We start from the raw sequence: 15991 nt of genomic DNA, 5'->3' as shown, positions 1-15991 counted from the left end.
CTGAAAAGGTAGGCAAGTGGAGGATTGAATAAAAGAGAAGGGAAAGGCTTCTCTGGTGGCGCAGTGGTTGGGAGTCCACCTGCGGATGCATGGGACACGGGTTCGTGCTCCGGTCCGGGAGTATCCCACGTGCCGCGGAGCGGCTGGGCCCGTGAGGCGTGGCCGCTGAGCCTGCGCGTCCGGATCCTGTGCTCCGCAACGGGAGAGGCCACAACAGTGAGAGGCCCGCATACTGCAAAAAAGAGAAGGGAAATAGACCTAATTGGATATAGTAGTTGTTTATTCTGGTGGGAAACAGAAGTGGAAACTGAGGGAAAGGGAGGAGTCAAGAGTGACTTTAAGTTTTTTTGACTTGAGTAGATGACATTGCCTGTCTCTTAGAGATACAAGAAAAAGAGATTTGGGGGAAGGAGTGAGTTAGGTTTTAGAAATGCTGAATTTAAAGTTCCAGTGGCCTATTCATATGCAGGAGGTCATTGGATATAAAGGTCTGGAGGTCAAGAAGAGAATTCTGTGTTCCTGATTTGTGAGCCATCAGCACACTGTTTCCAGTTTTATCTATGAAAGTGATCACACATGAAGTCCACATTAGAGTGATAAAGGGGCCAGGACAGATTTTATGATAATTCTGATATTTAAGGGGCAAGAAATGGGAAGAGAAACAAAGAGGAAGAGAAGCAGTAAAATGTCGACACATCAAAGAAAAGGGAAGTTTAGAGAGAAAAAGAATAACTTCCCTTTTCAGGCAGTAAGAAGGACCAGCTAACCAGAAACATCTTTGCTAAGTAACACCTAGGTATGTTGGATAAGATATGACAAATATGCTTTAAATGTGTAGCTAAATTTGCAAAAATTAGCTGCAACTAATAGGTGCATGCATGTACCTGTTGGCATGTGTGTGTGTGTGTGTGTGTGCACGTGTGTGTGCGTGTTTATGTCGAAAGAGACTGAGAATGTTTTGCTAAGTTGTGTAGAAGACACCAGGGCAGGTTTATAGAAGAGAACATATGAATGAATGAATGAAAAGTGGCCTTAACTTCCTCTGTCAACTGCAGAGAGAAAAGAATCCAGAAGACTTGCGATGTGTGAAATTTAAGAATAGTTCTGTGGGGCTTGGAAAAGAAAGATTATTGGTGAGCAGATTGATAGATAGATAGATAAATAGATAGATAGATGATAGATAGATAGACCAACCAGGTGGTTTTGAGTTCTGGAAGGTGAGTTCCCCAGATGGTTGAATTCAAAATACATGAAATATTACGATGTGTGTGTCTAGATATTTATCTATCTATATAACTACCTATATCTTTTAACCTAGTAGCATGCTGCCTCACATCTTTCCTTAGTTTCAACATCTGCTGCAGGCTTATGGATGCTAGTAGATAGGACAGAGTGGGGAAGTAGTTAGAAGCCATGCATTATGTCCTGCCTCTGTTATTTATCTAGCTGAGTGACCACGAACAAGTCACTTAGCCTTTCTAAGCCTCAATACCTTCCAAAGTGGTTGTTTTGGGGATTAAGTGAGATGAGATATGTCACAGGGCTTTGCAAAGTATAAGACCTTACATAGTCCAGTTATGATTTATTAAAGAAAAACGAATCTTTCCAGACAAATAAATAGTTAAAATTAGTAAGTGACAAATGAAACCAGGGCTAAATCAGGTACAGGGAACATGTTGCTATCTAAAATTATCTTAGTTATTTTAGGTATTAAGTGGCTTTTTGTGTACAAAGTTCGGTTGTTTTTACTGCGTTGTTGTTTTTACTGTGTTGTTGTTTTTACTGTGGCAATACCAGTTAAACGGTGCTTCCTGCTTGATTGGAAAATTGAATGCTTACCACCCCTGTATATGTGGAAGCAGTTGGAGATGCTCTTAGTGGGACTGGGGACATTCCCTGACGGGCAACATTACTTTGTAGTTAAGACTCACGGACTCGAAAACTATCCCCAACAATTTACTTAACCTCCTTGTAAAAATGAGGCTAAAAGTGGTATCTGCCTTATTATGGGATTGTTAGGGGAATTACATGATGTGAGATTTATAGAGCACTTAGAGTGGCTGGCACATAATAAGTGCTGTATGAGTATTTGATTAATAAATACTTTCTGCACCTCCAAACTGTCAGCTTTTATCAGCTGCTGCCCCCGAGCTTTTCACCGAATGCTGGCTTTTCCTCTGTTTTCTTAACATCGCTGCGCACTGAAGCAATGCCTTCTCAGAAGGCCCCCGGGACTCTCCATTGTTCTGGATAATAATCTAACTCTGCTGCTTTCTCATTTTACAAGCTTGGGATGGGGGCAACAGAGCGACAATCATTTGTATTATCTCAGTGAATTGTCAGAGCCCCAGTGGAAGGGCTTCCTGGCAAAGCAGTGGATCTGCCTCTTCCCTCTCCTAGGATTGTTTTTGGGATCATTGGTTTGCTCTGCCCTTTGAAAAGGCTTTATGGCACTTTTCAAACATTGCTTGTGAACTGTTGGAGATCATCTTTCTGGAGGACAATGTCTCAGAAACCTCAGTAAATGTGCTGGTTTGAGTCTGGCAATGTATTTTGAATAATTGGCAAGTGCTCGAAAAGGTATGAATGATGCTGTTGGGTTGTCGCTTAAAGTAATAGTGAAAAATGAGGAGCTACCTAAATGTTCAACAATATTGAACAAATTAATCAATGATGGTATGCTCATCTGTATAGATAGCAGTAAAATAAGAGAAATTTTAATTTGTATATGAAAAGATCTATTGCTAAGTAAAAAGCAAGTTACAAAACCATGTGTAGGATTTGACACTTCTTAAAAGAGTTAACTTTTATATGTTTATATTTGAATACAAAAGGCTTGGAAGAATTGGCACGAAATTATTAATGATAATTACCTCTGGGTACTGGTATTTTGAGTGGTTTTAGTTTACTTATTTTCTTTTTGTTGATCTATATTTTCTAAATTTTCTTCAATGATCATGAATAGAATACACAAGGGCAAAAAAAGGAGAAAAATAGTTTAAAGAGGCATTTTATAACTTTGGCTAGTTTATGTCATCAAATTATTTGGGAAGAAAATTTCCATGCATCCCAAGAGGGCTATAGGGGACGAAAAACTTGCTTTTACCCGCCTAGGTTCTGTGGACTGAAATTGACAGAAGACAGAGTCGCAAGAGAAAAGCATACATATTTTTATGTGTATACGGGTAACTTCTAAAGGAAAATGACAACCAGAAGAAGCCATTGGACCCCAAAGCTTATATGTCTTTTTAAGCAAAGAATGATAAATTGTAGGAATACAATAAGACAAAGGGGTTTGGGCTAGGGGGAGTAAATTGTGAGATAGCGATAGAGAATGTATGCAGGAACTAATGGAAGATAAGGGTTAATCTAGTAGGTTTGTTTGTACACCAGTCTCTGGTGATGAAGATGTTCTTCTCTTCCTGGTGTAGGGTGGGCACCTCCCTCATGGGAAATTTTATCATGTGCTTTTAGGTAGAAAAAGGAGGTCACAGAGCCCTTTTTGTACCTGCTATTTCCTGAGTGCTTTCCACTCAAAATAATCAGTATGTCAAAGCAGCATATTTTGGGGTGACATGTTCCGAACCCCTTCAGGGCCATCACTGGCCTTAGGATTGCCATGTTTTTCCCCTGACACTACTGGTGAGGGCCACATACCTGCGGGTTTAGTGAAGGCTGATGGGGTAAACGCAAGTGCCGAGAAGCAGTACAATGGACACATACTTTTTCCCGCCTCCCTCCCCTTCCTTCCCACATTATTCTCAATGGGAAAGAAGATCTCTACTGCACAAGGTCAAAAGTGCTTTACTATCTAAGGTCTCAAGAGGGAAGAAAGGAGAGAACAATCTTTATCTCGACCTAGTAATCAATGGTGAGCTCTCCAAACCACAATGGCTCCCTTTTGCTAAACTAATTATCTTGGTTGAAAGAGTATCTTTGAGCTACTCCCAATGGACAAGTCTCGGTGACGAGGAGACGATCTGGAAGCTTTTGGCTAACAACTCCTAGGGGTGCTGCCAACAGGTCTCCTAAGGCTGTTTGCAGGATTTGTGGGCAGATTCCCAAAGCCCAGAAGCCTAAAAAACATAAAAATGAACAGAAAAAGACTAGATTCTTGGGCTTCCCTGGTGGCGCAGTGGTTGGGAGTCCGCCTGCCGATGCAGGGGACACGGGTTCGTGGCCCGGTCCGGGAGGATCCCACATGCCACGGAGCGGCTGGGCCCATGAGCCATGGCCGCTGGGCCTGCGCGTCCGGAGCCTGTGCTCCGAAGACTAGATTCTTTTCTCAGGGCTTAGGCAGCCAGCCTTGCGCTCTTCTCTCCAGCCAAGGCTGGGGGGTAAACCTGCCAGAATAACTGATGTCACACGTGGTATTCTCTGATACTCCTGCCAGGGGGTTCTTTTTGTTTCTAGTGGCCAGAGATTTCAGGTTCCACTAACTCATTGCCTAGCTGGGATTTTCCTTTTCATTAGAACACTTCCGATTAATTTCAGGCATCCGTGGACCCAGTGTATGCAGAAGGAACAAGGCGGAGAGACGCATTTTAGGGTAACAGTGAAGGACTAGGGCTCTGAGCCTGAGTCACTACTTACCAGCAATTTTTTAAGCAGAGTTTCTAAGCCTCAGTCTCTGTCTTTGTGAAATGGGGATAAAAACAGTACTCATCTCAAGAGGTCACTGTGAGGACTAAATTCAATTGTGTCCTTAAATGCCTGGCATATAATAAGTATTTAATAAAAGTCGACATTAGCAAAGAACGGCTGTGAGGGAGTTCAGGATTGGCCTGATTCTGTTTTGAGGGGTGGTGGAAGGACAGACTGGACTGAGTTGATGACCAGACTCCATCTCACTGGGGAATGTGACCACCCTACTCCCCTCCAGTGGAGTCATCTAGGTACTTATGTCTTCAGTAAATGTACTTCTTTCTATTCCAAAACCCCAAACCATAGTATGTCAAACAGCACTACTGTTTCATGGAGGTTATGTTTGGATGTCTGTTTTCTTGAGTAGTTCATAAAATTTATGCCTATAAATCTATGTTCTTTAACCACAGAGCTTCAGATGTGCAGAAATCTGCTGGGAACGTTACCAGGGAAAAAAGAATGCTTCTTCTCATGCTGTCAGTTTCCTGGTAAAGCGAATACCAGAAAGCTCAGAATATTTAGGTTATTTGAGAATAGTAGGAAAAAGTGAACTATGAAACACTGAAAATAAAGAAAAGCCGTTGAATCTACTTAAACTGATTACTGCAGCTGGCAGCAGCTCTTCAAAAGTCAGTTGCAAAATGTTATAGCTTTCAAAGAACCTTTTCATATATTTTCTGAAGCTTCCCTGAAAGGATTCCTCTTTTTGTGAACATTGCTATTTAGGAGGATTTCTATAAACCAAAATGAATTTGAAGGTAAGCATGGTTCTTAAAGGAGCAGAAGCCTGATTCAGAAATGTTTATCAAACTGGAGAACTCTAACTGACTTTCCCATCCGGACACACCAATTTTTCTCATTTTCAAAGCAGACCCCATGTTTTAAAGTCCCATTTAGGAAATCTGCCAACAGCTCCTTGTACACAGGTTAGTGCTACGTGTCTACAGTTTTCTGTGCGATTGGGCTTCTACCTGTGACGTTTCAGGTGGCACACACAACCCGTGTCCTTTCAGATTCTGAAATCACTTTTGATGGCTGGAGTGGCTTCTCTACCTCTGCTTCTCAGTTAAATATTTGCCTCTCAGGCTAAAATACTTTTTTTCTTCCTCTTTGGAATCCTCACTGACTTTAACTGCGTGGAAATTTTACAAACAATGAGATTCTGTTAATACAAAAGCAGTAATTCAAAGCCTTGGAAGATGAGCCTGGATGTACAGAAGTGGTGACTTGCAGTGTTCCCGATGTACTTGGGGAGAGATGTCAGGTGCGTGTGTGCATCAGGGATCAGGCACTTTAATGCTAAATATGCGGATTAAATGAGATAATGTACCTGAGGAGTGCCTGACTCTGAGATGGGCCCCAAGTGTTCTGCCTGTTCCTCAAATTCCAGCCCACCCTGGCAGCACCCTTTCTATAATAGAGGCAGCTATTATGTGTCCCCTGATCCTTCTTTTCTCTCAGGGCAAACACGTGGGGCTTTCTTCTTTTCAGTCACTCCCGAAATGAGTCTCTGTACTTCCTCGGCATCTTTGTATTGTCCTCAGATTAACAATATTTCTTTCCATTTCAATTTTGGCACCTGGAACTGAACTCAGTACCCAAGGTGAGGTGACTGCCGCAGAAAGTGGCCTTTCTATCCTTTCTGAACAGGATTTCTCTAACAAAGCAGATCGAAATCACTCTCTTGGTTCACTCAGTGTGCTACTGATCTACATCAAGCCGCAGAGTCCACCTACACATTTCACCATTCATTGGTCAGGGACTCGTCCTTCAGTCTGCTGAGAAGATAACTACGTAATTAGTTTCCCATAAAAGGTGTTATCAAATGCTTTTTGGAGATCCAGCTCTGCTCTTATGGCATTGCCTTTATTTACCAGTCTCCAAAAAAAGAACAGGGTGTTATTTTCAATGAGGGTGGGAATTTTTTCTCATTCAAAAGACATTTATTGGGGCTTCCCTGGTGGCGCAGTGGTTGAGAGTCCGCCTGCCGATGCAGGGGACACGGGTTCGTGCCCCGGTCCGGGAAGATCCCACATGCCGCGGAGCGGCTGGGCCCGTGAGCCATGGCGGCTGAGCCTGCGCATCCGGAGCCTGTGCTCCGCAACGGGAGAGGCCACAACAGTGAGAGGCCCACGTACCGCTAAAAAAAAAAAAGAACTCAGGTTTGCTTTCTCAAGGCTTCTGCTCATCCATTACATGACCCTGCCTACTGACTTCCGTTTATCTATTTGAAAAATATTTATTGAATGCACACTAGGTGCCAGGCACTGTTTTTAGTGCTTAGGATATATCAGTGAATAAAGACAAAGTCTCCTGCCCTTATGAGTTTTAGATTCCAGTGGGAGGGACAGACAAAAGAAACAATATAATTTCATATGAAATTATATACACGTTAACAGGTGCTAAGTGCTGGGGCAAAAAGAAAAAGAAGAGCACGAACAGAGGAATCAGGAATGCTGGGCAGTGCGAGCCAGGGCCCGTTGCCATATTAGAGAGTGAGCCTCATTGGAAAGGTTGCATTTGAGCCAAGGCTGGAAGGTGACGGAGTGAGAGAGCCAGGCAGATCTCTGAGGAAAGGATTTCCAGGCAGGGGGAACTGTGGGAGCAAACGCTCTGGAGAGGGATGTGCCCGTCCAGTCCGAGGACCAGCAAGGAGGTCAGGATGCTGAGTAGAGGGAGTGAAGGACAGAGGAGCAAGAGGTTAGGTCAGAGGGGAAATGAGGCTCCATGTTGGGCTGTGAATTTAATGGGTGGGTAGGAGGCACTGGAATGTTTTGAGCGGAAGCGTCATACATTCCACCTTAACTTTGAGCAGGGTCGCTACATCATCCACATTGAGATCAGACTGTTAACAGGGAGGATGCAGAAGGCAGGCCATTTAGGAGGTATTGCAAAACCCAGGCAAGATTTAATATCACTTGTATTCTGATAACCCAGACGTCAGTGGGATCAGTGGAGGGAATAAGTGGTCAGATTCTGCATGTATTTTGAAAATAGAGCCACAGATCTGCTGAAAGATTAGATAAAAGGATTGAAGTAGAAAGAAAAGTCAAGATGACACCAAAGTATTTGTTCTACCTCAAAGGATAAAGTTGACATTAGCTAAAACAGAAAAGGCTAGGGAGAAGACGAGGAGCTTAGTTTTGACACGTTGAGGTGCAGATATTGATCAGACATCAAAATGCAGTAGTTGAGTAAGCAGTTGGGTACATCTCAATCAATTTTATGCATCCTAATCCAGTTTATCAATAAAAGTCATTTACCATATATATGATTGGAATTATTGGTAAGCCCCGAGTACCTTTCCCCCATAGTCCTTATTGGCTTATAATTATATTGTTGGTATGATTCATTTATTAGCACCTTCATTAGACTCTAAACTCCAGGAGGGCTGGGATCGCCTTTGTTGGTGCTCATTTGGTCACTCAGTAGTGCCTGGCAGGTGGTAGGTTTCAAGGCACATATCAAGCACCCAATAAGTATTTGTTGAATGAATTGATATTTGTTAAAAGAATGATTTTTTTTTTTAATTTGGAAGAGGGATGTTGATCTGTAAATATTTGGAGATAAGAACAAAATATTTTTTGAATTTTTCAAATCTCATTGCCATGCTATTTTACCAGAAGTATCCACCAACTTTAGTTCAAGACTAAAAACACAATTTTATCAGAAATTATATTTGTCCTAGATGTGAGATTTTGACAAGTTTGAGGCATCAGGACATGTGACTATTAATATAGCTTGTAAATTAATATATGTATATTAAATATTTGCATATATAAATCAAAAAGATACATGTATACGTATAAATTGTCCTCCTCAAGTGAGATGGCATGTCTGAAATGACAGTGCCTCCCAGGGAAAAACATTAGTAAGATTTATAAAAATTGCAAATAAGCAAATCAGAACTTTTCTAGAATGCTACAAGCTTGTAAAGAAAGACTCACTTTATGTAAACGTTATGGATTTAAGTAGATGGTACTGAAGTAAGTGAACAAGGAAATGGTGTGGGGTGAAGTGGGTGGAGAATCTTGATGCAGAAACCATGGGGAGGTTGGATTCTGAGATAATTGGCCTTCTGTGTGCTTCTGAGGGACTCGACCACGAGGAAAGAAAACAATGTGTCCTTGGATTCACCAGTGTCCCCACAGGGGAGTTTTCTGGAGTCTCAGAACCACTTCTCTGTCTGCTGAGCTTGAAGAAAGGAATGGCCAAGGCCCAAGTGAAACAAGTACATCCTACTTGTTTCACTTCTTAGACATTTCTGAATTCCTCATCCTGAGATAAGGAAAGTGCAGCTAAATCCCAGAGGAGCAGTGTTGCGTGAGGCCCAGCAGGACAACGGTGTACCTCGACGTATCTCAGTTCATTTAGCTTATTTCCGTGATTTTTCCTGAAGCACACAATTCTGACCGTGGTTGAAACCGGACCCTGGTGTGGAAAAAGTGAGATAATGTGTCTGTATCTATTTTTCCAAGGTTTTCAGGCCAATTCGTGGGCCTGTAAAACATGAACAAGCCAAGATTTCCTACAGCTTTCCTGACCTACACCCAGCTCCTAAGGGAATGTCTCCCTCATCCATCAGAGAAATCCATCAGGGAATAAACTCTTGATAGATTAAATATCACAGACAGATCTAATGATATTGGTATCATTATCTAATGATAATGGTATTGCTTATTGAGATTTGAACATATTTTACCAGTTCTCCATGCCTCCCTCTGCAGAGTGAATGAAAATGTGTGCCTTTGGCAGTTACACATAGCAACGCAGTGAAAATTTCTGTAACTTTCTAAGCATCGATTTTTTCATCTTTAAAATGGCATAATAGAATACATCAGACATTTTTATGGATTAATATATGTAAAAATATATGCTTATCAAAACATCTGGTACAGATTAAGTGTTCTAAATAGTTGCTTTTAATACAGAGAAGTTGTATGAAAGATCTTTGTGACGCGATCTAGGCACTGGGGATCCCTAGCAACAGATGTAAGCCCATTGTGTTCCTTTTAGAACGCATCACCACATTTCCCATATTCTGTGGGTCACTATCTTACCTCAATATTCTTAGTGACGTGCCTGAAAAATGCATATATCTCTGGTTGTGAATCCTCCTGTATACTTCCTTTGACCTTGAATTAATTGACTGAAGAGTCAACAGCAAACAAATCTCCACAAATTTCTATCTTTGTGGCAACTGTGAGCAAAACAATTCCTGACAAAACCTATCAATGTAACTGTCATTGAAGGAACCAAGAAATGCATAAGTGTTTTGCCTTAAATTGGCAGAGGTTCCAAATGGAGGGCAGAATGTCTAGAAGTGAACAGCAAATCCTCTGGCTGCTCTCAGGTTTAAAGGATATAAAGTCCCCGTGGAGGGCTCCCTAGAGGAATGCTCCACGTTTCTGGGATCTGGGGATGGTCAGAATTGTTTCTCACCTCCAGGACCCATCATCTTTACCTCCTCCACCCCATCTGCTCTGATCTTCCCTCACTAACTCTGTTCCAGCCACACTGGCCTCCCCAGCATCCCTGGGACTGGCCAGGCAGGCTCCAGCCTCAGGGCTGTGCACTTCCTGCTTTCTGCAACACTCGTCTCCAGATGCCCTCCCTCTTCTCCTTCAGGTCTTTACTGAATTGTCAGGTTCTCTGTGAGGCCTTCCCTGGCCACCATGGTTAAAACTGCAGCCACCTCTCTCTCCCCACTTATTTATATCCACAGAATTGACCCCTTGCTAATATACCAGATGTCATATTTATTTATTTTCCTTGTTGTCTGCATTCCCTCCACTAAACTGTAAATGCCAGAAAGACAGGGATCTGTGTCTCTTTCAGTCGCTGCTACATTCCCAGTGCCAGCCATGTAGCAGGCTCCCAATATCTCTCTGTCTGATGCATGGATGATGCCCAATAAAAAATGGGTGTAAGGGCCTTGATGGTGGTGATGATGGTAATAGTAGAGATTCAAATAGGTAGCAAGGTGGGCAGATTGACCATGAGGTGGGAAGGCTGAGGGACTGAGAAGGTCTGATGGGCCTGCTGAGATTAAACATATTTCTGACCTAGTTCTACAATGGATGTAGATTAGACGTCTGGTGACAATTCCTGGGCCACCATGTCACTGATATTAAGTAAGAGCACAGTTTTCTGAAAACAGAACCCTGAGGAGGACAACCCAGGAGTCCCAGGGTCATGGGGATGCAGGACATTATAAGCTGTCAGAGTGTAGATGTGACAGCCCTAGGAGGGTAGGAGAGCAGAGAGAACACTGAGATGCAGTAGAAACTAGGGCAACCTGAATACTTTGAGAATATGGATCATCATTTCATGCCAAGGCTGTGCGTGTTCTTCGAGCGTTTCCACGTGTGCCCTCTGTAACACCTTCTCCAGGTGTGCCTGGCCAGTGACCCTGGATTTTTTCATCCCTATTGACCAAGGGATGTTCCATTTTGTTCCACTTGCCTCATCAGATGCGGGATCCTGGTTCATCTAGCTCACTAGTTTCTGCTTTCTTTTATCCAGGTAGCGTATGTTATCGTGAAGGGGGAATGCTGTCAGGGATAGGTTCAATAAAATAAGGCTGCTGTATTTGTTTCCTAGGGCTGCTGTAACAAAAGTACCATGAACTGGGTGGCTTAAAGCAATAGGAATGTATTCTCTCACAGTTCTGGGAGGCTAGAAGTCTGGAATCAAAGTGACAGTAGGTCCGTGCTCTCTCTGAAAGCTCTAGAGGGTGATGCTTCCTTGCCTCTTCTGAGCTTCTGGTGGCCCCCAGCAGTCACTGGTGTTCCTTGGCTTACGGTTGTGTAATCCCAACCTCCAGCTTTACATGATGGTCTCCCCTCTGTGTCTTCATATTGTCTTCTCTCTGTGTGTTCATGTAGGAAAAGCCTACACTCATCTTCCTAGGTTTCTCCTCTACACTCACACTACTACTGTCCTCACAACACTTCTGACACCAGATGTGTGTGGGGTTTTCCCACATCAAGCAATTCTGTGACACTCGCTGGGTCTCTTACGGTAAAACTCACTGCTGACACTGTCTCTTTGGAGACAGTATCAGGTCCCGCAGGTTACGTGCTCAGTCCCAGAAGACTCAATCAACCCCACTTGAGATGGCAATTGCAAGTAATAGGTTCCCAGGTTACCCCAAAACTCTGTCCGACTTAGCTATGAATTGGAGGTTCCTGTGACCTCCTCCTCTGGTTAGATTAATTTGCTACACAGGCTCACAGAACTCAAGAAAACACTTACTTAGGTTTACCAGTTAATCAAAAATAGGATAAAGGATACAGATGACCAGCCAGATGAAGAGATACATAAAGTGAGGTCTGAGAGGGTCTTGAGCATAGAAGCTTCTGTCCTCGTGGAGGTGGGGTGCCATCTGATACATGGATGTGTTCACTAATCTGGAAGCTCCCTAAACCTTACACTCTTGGGATTTTTATGGAGGCTTCCTCACGTGGGCATGATCAATTATTAACTTCATTTCCAGCCCCTCTCCCCTCCTAGAGAAGTGAGGAGGGCAGGACTGAAAATTCTAAGCTTCTAGTCATGGATTGGTCCTTCTGGTGACCAGCCCCCATCCAGGAGCCCAGCCAGCGTCAACTCATTAGAACAAGAGATACTCCTAGTGTTTCTACACTAGGAACTGGGGGCAGATATATATATATAATGTGGTTTTGACACCTCACTTCTAGAGGTGGATTCTGTGTTTCCTTTCCTTGAATCTGTTTTATTTTTCATTTATTGCCCATTAGATTTTATTCTTCATTCTGCTTTTGAACACTAACACATTTTTACTATGTTCTGTTTTTGCCACTCCCTGTCTCATTTGGGGGTTATTTCCTCCAGGTATATTCCTTTTGTATTAGTCAAAGGGGTAAGTTTGTACTGACTTCTTAGGCAGTACATGGGGTGGGCTTCGTGCCTAATGTGGCAGTGACACCACATGACTTACCAGCTAGGTCATAAAATTCAGTAACTGCCCCCTGGCTCTCCTGGGAAGTTTGCTCTCAGAATTCAGCCACCATATTCCGAGGAAGCCCACGTAGACACATGAGAGAGCACAAAGAGGCATTTTGGCCAATAGCCCCAGCTGAGGTCCCAACTAAGAGCCAGTATCAACTGATGAGTGAGAGTACCTTCAGAAGATTCCAGTCTCCAGCTGTCCAGTGACCCCAGCCCTCACTTCTTTACAACTGAGGCCCCAAACACTGTGGAGCAAAATAAGCTTTCTTCCTGTGACATTTCTGAATTCCTGACCTAAAGAACCTGTGAGCACAATATAATGTTTTTTTATTTACACCACTAATTTTGGGGTGGTTTGTTAAGCAGCAATGGTGACTAGAATGGGTAGGGGAAAAATAGAGTATTCATTAAATGGTTCTGGAAAAAAGATAGGTGACCATTTGAAAAATAAAACCCATATCTCCTACCAAAATAAATTTCAGATGGGTCAAAGAGTGAAATGCAAAAACGTAAACAAAAATGTTACTAGGATAACATTGGAGAATTAAAGAAAAAAAAAGCTTAGAAGGAAGATTTTTCTAAGTGTGATATAAAACCCTGAAATTATAAAAGATCAATAAATATGACTACATACAAAAATCATATGTTGCTTGGGAAAAAAATCATAAGCAAGAGTCGTAAGTAAAGTCAAAAGATCTTGACTATATTATGGGTCAGTAAGAAAAAAACCGACAACCCAGCAGAAAAGGGGACTAACAAAAGGAGTAAACAGCCAACTCACAGAAAAAAGAACAGCAAATTCTTATATAAAGAATATCAATCTTACTCATTATCTGAGAAATGCAAACACTACAGTGAGGTACCCCTTTTCAGCCAACAGACTGACAAAAATAAAACTTGAACCATAGAATGTGGGAATTTAAAGTATGGGCCCTGGAATCCAAAGCTGCCTGGCTGACCTTCGGCAAATTTGTTAATCTTTGCCTGCCTCAGTTTCCTCATCTGTAAAATGGCGATGATAACAATAGTATTTATCTCTTAGGGTTTTGTGAGGATTAAGCGACTTAATGTATGTAAGCCATTTAAAACAGCGTCCAGCATTATAATAGGCATCAATAAGGGACTGCAGTTATTACTGCTAAATTGAGAGGCTGGGGGTGGGGACTGGAACACACGCGTTGCTTGTGGGAGAGTAAATTCGTTTACTCCATGTAAGGGCCATGTGCCAGGATCTTTAGAAACGAAAAGGAGTGACAATCCAGCATTTCCATGTATTTAAGTATATTCTACAAATGTGGTCCACATTTGGGAAATAAGGTGTATGCAGAGGTATATTCATTGTAACATTGTTTGTAGTGGCGAGACTAGAAACAGCCTGATATCGCACTCCATCCACAGGGGATTGGCTTAAAAATGCGGTTCCTTGGTACAATAAAATCTTGTGAAACTACTGAAAACCTTTCAGTCTCCTCAGAGTAAACAGATAATGAGAACTGCCTCATGAGTAGGGAGGGAGGGTGAGGGCACAGCTCTCTAGCTGTCACTGTCTTGTAAACAGTGAAGGGAAGGGAACAAAAGCAGTCTGCAAATTGCGCGGTTCAGTGCCTAGCGTATTGTAAAGGCCCCCAGAGTGGTAACTGGCATTGTTTTATTATTTGTCATCATTTATTTTCTCCATATAATAGAGCCACATTGCCACGGGCTCCACGGGCCACCTGGAGTTGTATCAATGTCTATTAGAGATATCATTGGCTTTAAGCCTTTGCTCAAAAAAAAAAAAAAGCATCTCTCAGCTGCTTGCCAGACAGGTCTGTCACAAGCAGCTGTTTCCCAGCCAGTCCCAGTCATGGCTTACAACCAGGGAGCTGGAGAGCATGCTGGAGTGAACCCTTAAAGTTCTTTTCATCTCTGCTTGGGATTGCTTCACTCTTGTTTATAGTACAGCAACTGCTAGAGAGCGGGGCTGCCCATTCTGCTCACGTGGCAACCTCTGCTCCCAGCTGGGAGGCCAATCGCTTCCCTGAGGACGAAGGCCTAACATTGTGACCTACAGAGTCCGCATCCCCCAACCCCGGTTGGAAAGACACATAATAATTTACGGAAATAAAATTTTGATACATTTTACAATCTGTGAGGAGGTTCAAATATTTCTAGTCTGAAGAAAGTGTAAAAATAACCAGGATGAATGTTTATGGGGTATTTTTTCATTTTGTCAAGCACGCGTTCCTCTGAAAGGTTTTTGCAAGTTTAACTGTGTAAGATTGAGGAGAAAAGGCACAACTTTCAATTTCCTTATAACCTATTATAGATCACTTGTTACTTAGAGTGTCTTAGAACTCAAGTTAAAATAAGAAATATTTTTATTGATTTCCTTCCTCAACATCATTCGGTGATTTGCTTTCTTTTCAAATCTCCTTTCAGAGGTATAACACCTCATTTACTGGGATAAAACCTTATTTTCAAATAGATATTTGAATAGATTTTCTAATTTACTGTTTCCTATGTTCAAAATGTACATACCTGAATCACATTTCAAATGTATATTATTGTTATCAACCCTTTCAAGTTTTTTTTTTTATTTTTTAACTTGTCAATTCCAGTGCTTCCCTGTTCTCTGAATTACCAAACTATTTCTGGCATTGTCGGGGTGGTGGGGGAGGATCTTGACTTATTCTCATTTAAAAAAGGGAACCCATAAAACTGGTGGATTAAGAACTGATGTCCAAATAGTTTCCAGTTTATGACTCATAGTCCATATATCTCATTTCTTCCTATACACAGATCTTACACAACTAGCAAAAGCCATATTCCAAAATCATCTAGGTCTGTGGTCTTATTTCTACTTTTTCCTTATTTTTCAAATCTCGGTGAAAGCATTCCATCCTCAAGGACCCCTTCACTGACCACACATCCTACTCCTACCACAGATTGGTTCAGACATTCCAGTTCTATATTCCGCCCTCTTATACTTTTTGACCATAGTGTTTATTACCATTTTTTATTATAGTTCTCAGCATTTGTTTGATTATTATCGATCTCCCTTCACTAGACTCTTAAATTCCTTGAGGAGACTGATGTTCTCTTACTCATGTACCCTGAGTCTAGAATAACGCTTGGCTCATAGCAGGGATTCAACAAATATTTAGTGAATAAATGAATAAATAGAGGTGAAAAAAATGAATGAATGACTAAAGTCCCCGGAACTGTGACCAGTATATGGTGGCATTCAATAAAATGATAGCTGAGGGCTTCCCTGGTGGCGCAGTGGTTGAGAGTCCGCCTGCCGACACAGGGGACACGGGTTCGTGCCCCGGTCCGGGAAGATCCCACATGCCGCAGAGCAGCTGGGCCTGTCCCAAAAAAAAAAAAAAAA

Source organism: Neophocaena asiaeorientalis, unplaced genomic scaffold (assembly GCF_003031525.2).
Source record: "Neophocaena asiaeorientalis asiaeorientalis breed wild unplaced genomic scaffold, Neophocaena_asiaeorientalis_V1.1 scaffold5, whole genome shotgun sequence".
NCBI lineage: Eukaryota > Metazoa > Chordata > Mammalia > Artiodactyla > Phocoenidae > Neophocaena > Neophocaena asiaeorientalis.
Note: the sequence above shows the minus strand (reverse complement) of the source record.